Raw genomic sequence first — 7,966 nt, 5'->3', positions numbered from 1 at the left:
ACCTTGCTGAGGCTTTTTTACCACAAACTCATGGAGAAGTTTTATGCCATGCTGGAGGACCATGTTGTGCAGCGTGGTCTGAAATGTGTGTGTGTGTAGGGGGGAGGCAGAAAGAGAGCAAAAATGAATCCTGTGGCATGTGGTGAGCAAGATGTTCACCTTGCAGACAGATGCTTTTCAGCAGTTGGTGGGGATGCAGTCCCTGCCTAATTGTATTTACCCAATCCCTGACCTTTTAGATCAGTGGGAAGAGTCCCAGGCAGTCAGCAGACTTGGGAAAAAAAGCCCCCAAATGACAGAGGAATTTAGACCTTGAGATTTTTGAACTGTTATTGCTTTTTGAGTCATGGCTGCGGGTATTTTCCTCCCTGTGCAGCTGCTGGGAGAGCTGGGGGTGGCTACTGGGAGATGATTGAATCCATGTGACACCCCCGGGGTAAAAAAGCTCTATGGTGAGGCCTGAAGATGTTACAGCAATCCTGTCAACCAACACCTCTGACAGGCAGGACTGAATCTGGGCGAGCAGGCTGTTGAATTCCTGGAGTTGTCTGGGCAGTCCCAGCACCCACTGCCCCCAGTGTTATGTGAGAGGTCAAAGGGAGAGGTTGTTGCTCCCCGAAAAAGCTGCTTACAAAAGAAACGGGAAACAAAACTGAAGGGGCTGTTGAAAATTTGAAACGCTGCAAGGAACGGGAGGATTGGTCAAATGTGGGTGCTGAGGGCTCCTCTGGCTGCTTTCAGGTGCCTTCTCAAAGGAGCTGGCGGCTTGAGAAAGGCTTCACTGAGGTGGAAAGGAGCTAATCTGCTCCAGAAGTTAGGACCAAGGGTGACTGTGTCCTGGTAAGTCCTGTAGCAGCTGTACAGGCAAAGGGAGCCCCTTAACTTCTGCCGGGCTGCAGCTCAGGAGGCTGCAGGGCCCTGCTGCTCTCAGCTGCTGGCTCCTCTCGCTTCCCCACTCTGCTTTCCAGAGAGGTCAGAACCAGGACAACAACAGTCAGAGTGCCAGGGAGAAGTTTCAGTGCTGATAGCCGCAGTTTCTACTTCATCTGCGAGGCTGAAAATGGAGAGAGCCCAAAAAAAATGTCTGAAGCTCCACAATGATAAAAATAATCCCAATTCCCTCACTGTCAGTCTCATCTCACCCCACCCTTTATTTCTTCTCCAGCAGGAAAATCTTGCCCTGGGATTGCTGGCACCCTTTTGGAGGACAGATCCAGTGCAGGAGTCGAGCTGGGGGTCAGAGAGGTTGTGTGAAGGGCTGGGCTGGGACGTGGGTTTCTTTCAGGACAGTAAGTTCAGGTCATGGTCTGCCAGAGGTTTTTTTTTTTTCCACACAACCTTAAGCCTATCTTTTAAACTCCTCTCTGCTTCAATTCTCCTGCAATTAAATGGGGTAGTACTTTTCTCTTCAGCTGTCAGGGTTGTCAGCTCTCTAGAACAGAGGCTGTTCCACCTCCTGCTCCTGGCTGTAGCTGCTCCCACGGTACCCCTTTCAGAGAGAGAATGAGTGCACATCTTCCTCTCTCTCTGCTCAGGACCAGCCAGATCTTTCCCTCTGGGTTCCCCCCCAGTCAAATCCTATCTCCAAATCGTCCCAGTGTGAAAGCACAGCATGTGCTGTGCCTGTCAAAGCACGAAGCAACGCTCAGCTTCATGCAAACCCATCTCCTGAGCCAGACAGGAGCTCGGCAACTTCCCCCACACATCTGTACCAGCACAGATTAGCCAGGCATTTACCCAAAGCCACGGGACAGTCTCTGCTCTGAGAAAGAGATCCCTGCAGGTTGTGTCCCAGCCTGCAGTGGGTCCCTCTGGACTGCTGGGCTCTCAGCTAGCAGGGTTTGGCCGCAGGACTCCCAACAGGTCGTGCGAATTTTCCTCCTTCTGTGTTTCCTTTCCACGAGCGGGGCAAGGCCATCTGCTGTGCTCTGAGGTCATTAATGATTTCCAGGATCGCCAGGAAATAGAAAATACTTCTGCAGCACACGACATGTAGGGCAAACAAACATTATCCATACATATGCAAGAACACAGGGAGCAGGGTGTAGGATTTTATGAAATACTCCAGCGGAGAGGCTTCCAGCGGTTTTTTGCCTCAGGAAGCTGCACAGCTGTTCCGAGCTGTTTGAGTGCTGGGGAGATGAGCTGGATTTGCATGACAAAGGCAGAAACATCGCAGTGCTCTGTTGCCTTTTGCTCGCTGTGCCACAGCAGGGGAAGGGATCGCCTCCACCTGCAGCCAAGGGGCTCCAAGGTGTCACCCTGTCACCCAAACCCACCACTTCACCTGGAGAACTTGGTTGTTTTGGGGCTGTAGCCAAAAAAATGCAAATGAAACCCTGCTGGGAAGCCTTTGGGAATCTTTCCACGAAACGCTCAAGGGTTTGCCTTGGATTTCACTTGCTTTCTGCAAATCTGATCTGAAGCTAGTGGAATGAGTCTGCTTGGGGGTGGATACTCACGCCATCCCTTTGAGGAGGCTTTCAGAGGTTGGGAAGAGCTGCTCTCCAAGCAGGAAGCGGGGGCCCTACCAGGAGCACATGGGGCCCCATGGATCTAACCACCCCAGAAGCCTTAATGCAGCTCTTGTATGGGGCAAGGCCACTCGGTGCTGCTGTCAGACACTCGTGCACAAATCCCTCCTGGCCTGTAAAGCAGCTGAGAGTGCTCAGAGGAGAGCTGGGATGTGCTCCTGTAGTCTGGATCAGGCTGTGTTCATGGATCAGTTATCAGGAGCCTGGCTCAAGTGGGAGGCAGAAAGGCTTGTGATAAAAATGTCTGGATGTTTCATCTGCTGCCAGGAAAGAGAGCGTAGTTTTCCTAGGCTGGCGTGGGTTTCCCAGGCTTTGACACCACAGTTTTTGTTTTGACACCATCAAAACATTTCATTTCTCTGCGCTGCTTTGCCTTTTTGATGGAGATGCTTTTATTAGAATCTGGCTTCAGCATGCTATAGGCCATGCTATTTTTATAGTATATTGATGGTCTGATTTATTGTTTTACTGTCACTGCAACAAATTATTTCCACGTCGTTAAGAAGAAGAGATTTTATGCTATCAGAAAAAAAAAAAAAATCAGCATTGCTAAAACAAACTACAGTGGTATTTCAGGTGGGGTTTGTTGTTGTTGTTGTTTTTGGTTTTGGTTTTTTTGTTTGTTTGTTTGTTTTTGTGTGTTTGGTTTTTTAAGTAATTCGCCAATTAATTTCTACAACGTTATTTTTATTTAATTTGCCTTTCCAGGAGCTTATACAAAAGTACTGGGGTTTTCCAGAGAACAAAAATTACACCTGCCAGCCCACCTGAGTGTGATTCTCTTTGTAGAGATAAGCAAGCATTCATTTCACTGGTGTGAGAGTGCCTTCATAAACCTGTTCCATGATCCATGTGGTCTGGCAATGAGAACCTGCAATAATTTAACATTACTGGTTTTATAATCTGTTGTTACAGAGTCAGGGAGAGGTTGTTAATCCTCCTATTTTACATCTGGAGAACCTGGCGATGGAGAGCATAACTGTTTTCCAAAGCTGGTGCAGGGAATTAAAGGGAATTAAATTAAACCTTTTGCCCCAGAACTCCCACCCAGCATCAGGACCCCCAGCAGTTCCAGCAGGTGCTACCTGTGTTTTCCATTCTGTCTTGCCAATGTTTTTTCCAGATCTCAACCTTCTACAGAGACCTTATAAAACTCTTTCAGGAGTATCCACTCTGTCCTGTCTGAAACTGTGCCGTGTCCTCGAGGAAACAGAATTTTCCCTCCCTCTTGTTTAAACTCGGGTTTTTTTCAGCTGTAGCACCTCAGGAAATTATTTGGTGTGATCCTGCATAAAATTGCTCTCTCAACAGCTTCATCCAAAATTCTTACTTTCTGAAGGTTATCCCAAGAGTGATGGTTAGGACATGCATATTTTTGAATTTGCTCAGAATTAGAAGCTTACCAGGGTTATTCTAAACTGAAAAGCCGAATTTGAGAGTAATAAAGGGCTTAAGCAGCCTGTTGTGGTTTGATGGTCCTACTCAGGTAGATAAAACTCTGGAGAAACAAGAGGGCAAGTGATGTGAGTAAATCCACCTTTCCATCTCTTTGGAGCTCCCGTTCAAAGGCAAGAGGAATTTATCCTGACAGAAACACGAGTTTTAACTCTGGAGATTGTTCTTTGAACCATAAAGGACTACTTCATGCTAGTGGATTGCCACATCTTTCCAGTGCTCCCAAGTGTATCTGGGAACAACTACTTCTTTTTTTTTTTTTTTTTTCTTAATATACTTTTTCATCAAAAGAAATGAACTCCAAACCTATGTGTTTAATCTTTTGGTGACCTCTAGACTTGTGACAGTTTCAGTGTGTCAGGAGCAGAATAATTTGGAACAGCAGATGAATTGTCATTGTTTATATTTATCACATCATAAAAACTTACACTGGGCAGTTCTTGTGGTAATACAAACGCTCTCATTGGGGCAACAGGAAAATTCAGTGAATTTAAAAGAACTTCAGCTGGTCAGAATGGATTCTGCCTCAGATCTGCCCAGTTTCACCTGGCAGACTTTTGAGAGAGTGTGCAAGTCTTATGAAGCTTCATACAGAGGTGAAGTCAGTCCATACATAAGTCCTCAACTTTTTTTGGTGTTTCTAAACATCACTTCTGAATAGAAACAGAGGTATTTAATCCAAGGAAGAGGTGAGGGTTTGCACAGGATATCAGCTGGCCAGGGCTATTTTTACCCAAGGAACCTCTGACCTCTGTTTCTAAAATCTGCTGGGTTTTGTGTTTTTTTTTTTTTTTTTTTTTTTTTTTTTTTTTTTTTTTTTTTTTTTTTTTTTTTTTTTTTTTTGTTTGATCCCCAGAGAGAAATCCATGCTATTACTTTCCTTTGCACGTGGCCCAGTGCTTTTAGCTGACTTTCCACCCTCCCAGTCACACAACTGAGATGATGCCAGCACACAAAATACCACATCTTGCAGAAAACTTATGCCCCAGACAGTTTATATGGGAGCACCACATGTGAGGGTCATCTGGAAGGGCTGCTGCCCTGCCTGCCTTTGGGATATCTGCCCTGGACATTTGGAATTGGGTAAGATTTACCTACTGGGCTGCCTTCCCCTCTTCTCCGAGGTTTTAATCAGCTGCATCTCTGTCCTGTTTTCAGACTGGTGCCACCAAGAGAAGCGTCTGCCTTAGCTGATGGGAAGAGCTGATGGGACCCCCTCTCTGTACCCAAGAGCAATGACCTGTTTCCCTCTTAATGCAGCTCCTTGTGGGAAGCCTTTCCTGATGCCATCACACCCTCGTTTTCACCAGGATGGGAGGTAAGGAAGATGACTGGGGCTGAAAATCTCCTTTCACATGGCCCACCCAGCCCTGTGGTTTGTCTCTCCACCTCTTGTCACGCAGTAGCCTCGAGCTGCTGCTTGGTGTGGGGACTGCCAGTGGTGACGGAGAGATGTGCTCAGATGTTTTTTGTGTGACCACAAACCCAGAGCAATCCCGTATTGCTCACTGTTCCCAACCACTTCCTCCTTCCTCCCAGCATCTAGAAGTGACCTTGCAGAGGCCACTTGCAGGTTTTTCAGGCCTCCAGCAAGGTTACTGAGCAAAAAAAATTTGGCTTTCTCTCCGAGTCTTGTCTCTAACTGAAAAACTGGACAATGTGTGGGCCTTCAGCCCGGCAAAATACAGGTTGTGTGCAAGATTCTGGGTGCCCTGAAACCTCAGTCCCGCTGTTCCCATGTAACCTGAACTTATAATTTCTATCGAGGGAGTTTTGAATTAAGAGGAGCCTGTGGTATTCTTTGGGGATGAAAAGGGGAGTGTCAGAATCCCCAGGCTGGCCCCAGCCTGCTGGATATCAAATAAGTACTTGCTGATGGGAAGAGAGGACGTGGGATACTCTCTGTGGGGACCTTCTCCCTTCTTTCCACTCCTTTGGCTCCGTGCCTTTTGCCAGCACTTTCCATCCTGGCGACACTCTTGCCAAATTTCTCCCCTGGTGAGCAGACATGGTGGTCATCAGACTCACTGAGCAAAAATCTCACCCTGGTTTGGCCCAGGCCCTGACTGGTCACCGTTCCCAGCCCTCCCCCAACCCCTGCACAGATTTCCATGCCCACAGATGCCTACGGGCTCTTTCGGACTTCCAAGCAGCCCTGTGAACCAGTTACATCCCCACGTTCCAAGGGCTTCCCCTCTCCTCCAGATGACTCATGGTGTACGTGGATGAGAGGCCCTTTCTTCTAGAAGGCTCCCAAGCACACTGGAGACGTTGCAGAAGAGGGGAAAAGTCATCTGGAAATTATTGTATTCTTGGTAAAAAATGTAAAACGTTGCAGTGTGGGGTTTGCCTTCCCGAGGGAACGGCAGGCTGTCTCAAATATGCATCCCTCCCACCTATCCTTGGGCATACTGACTCAACCCTGGGAGGCTTCTTCTTTCTCTTTCCATCAGACACAGAGTCCTGCATGCCCAGCTTAGGTGGGCATTTAACCTGGAGGATCTTTGAAGGACTCTGTATTGTCTCGGTTTCTCTTCTCAGAAGGGTTTGGTGCACTCTGTAAGTCAGAGAGGGTGTGAAATGTAAAACTTCTTGTTTTGAGCCAGGCACAATTATCTGGGCACGTACAAGTGATGTTTGGAGATTTGGGGTTAATGTCTGAAGGCAGTGTTTGCATTTAAAGATCAGTTCTGTATGCTGGTGAGAGGAGGCTGATTTGATTAAAGACACTTTTCCTGTACTTTTTCATCCTTCTGTAACCGCACACCCCTACTGACTTAAAGAAGAGCCATCACTGTAGCTGTTACATCACGAACTTGATATCTCTCCCTGGGAAAAGAAACAGTTTTTTAGGGAAAAAAAGAAAAGGGATGAGGGGAAAAAAAAAAAAAGAAAAAAAAAAAGAAGGAAGTGTTCATAGAAGTTCAGAAAGCCTCAGATTCCTCCAGGGTCCCCAGCTGTGCTGTATGTTGTCCCAGCTGACCGCCAGATATTTCTGCTCTGCACATTAATGAGAGATCAAAGCGGCTGCCCCGAGCACGCTCTGGGCCAAGTGTGCATGTCCTACCTCCCAGCAGCCCCAAGCCCTGAGCTCCCAGCCCTTTATTCCTCCCTCCTTGTGGGCCTGGGGCTGAGCACGGGCCCTCTGGAGCTCACTGTGGCACCACAGTAAGTGATGGACAAATCCTCCAACGCCTCACGGTCCTGCTGGCCTGGAAGTGCTCGTATCCTGCCTTTCTCTTTTGGAGTGTTTTTAAGGAGCCATGACTGAGCACAAAGGGAATGGGGAGATCTGCAGAAGACTGAAAATACTGGAGACTGTAAAGTGTGTTGTGCAAGGGCTTCTGTTGGCCAGAAGGAGTGAAATAACAGCTCATTTCCTAAAATGGAGATATCCCCATATTTTGTTCCTGGCTGAGGACTGGGACAAGACCAGCGAGTGGATGGCAGTGACTGTGCCAGCCACAGTGCCTGAAGGAAGGAGAACAGCATTATTTGCCACAGGTCTGACAAGTACCAGGGCATCTAGCACCCTATAAAATTCCTATAATTTGCCTGAAACTGCCAGTAAATTGACTTAAATCTAAACAGTGTGTCTTCCTTGAAAAGAGGCTGCTGTTCTCTGCTTTTTATAGTGCTCCCAGATTCCCTAGCTCTTAAATGTTTCGGGCATGTTCTTAGCACAACAAATTAAAATGGGAACTTGGAAAATCCTGTATTTTGAATTTATTTGCACAGTTAATCAGCAAAAGGCTGTTCCTTGAAAGGGGAGAGCAGTCAAGGTCCACCCATGCAGTGTGGGGAAAATGATTGGTGGGTGACAGCGGAGGAAACCCAAATATACCATGGGACTCCTCACCCTGGGAATGATCTGTCATTCCATCCAGAGGAGCAGGTAGCCTCTCTCTCTCTCTCTCTCTCTCTCTCTCTCTGTCTGGGATCCTAAGATTGCAGGTTTATTTTGATTTTAATTGTAA

General features: G+C 47.2%; 1 long non-coding RNA gene across 1 annotated transcript in view; it reads left to right on the top strand.

The window, feature by feature from the left end:
- Nucleotides 1–7,404, top strand: part of LOC114069881 — a 13,650-nt gene extending 6,246 nt beyond the window's left edge. The window contains exon 3 of the long non-coding RNA XR_003573840.1: nucleotides 7,238–7,404. This is a non-coding gene — a long non-coding RNA (uncharacterized LOC114069881). The remainder of the gene's footprint in view (nucleotides 1–7,237) is intronic.
- The last annotated feature ends 562 nt before the right edge of the window (nucleotides 7,405–7,966 follow it).

The sequence above is a fragment of the Empidonax traillii genome, unplaced genomic scaffold, assembly GCF_003031625.1.
Source record: "Empidonax traillii isolate 1590-97213 ecotype Southwest subspecies unplaced genomic scaffold, ASM303162v1 scaffold1388:size117283, whole genome shotgun sequence".
NCBI lineage: Eukaryota > Metazoa > Chordata > Aves > Passeriformes > Tyrannidae > Empidonax > Empidonax traillii.
This window is presented reverse-complemented; position numbering and strand designations above follow the sequence as displayed.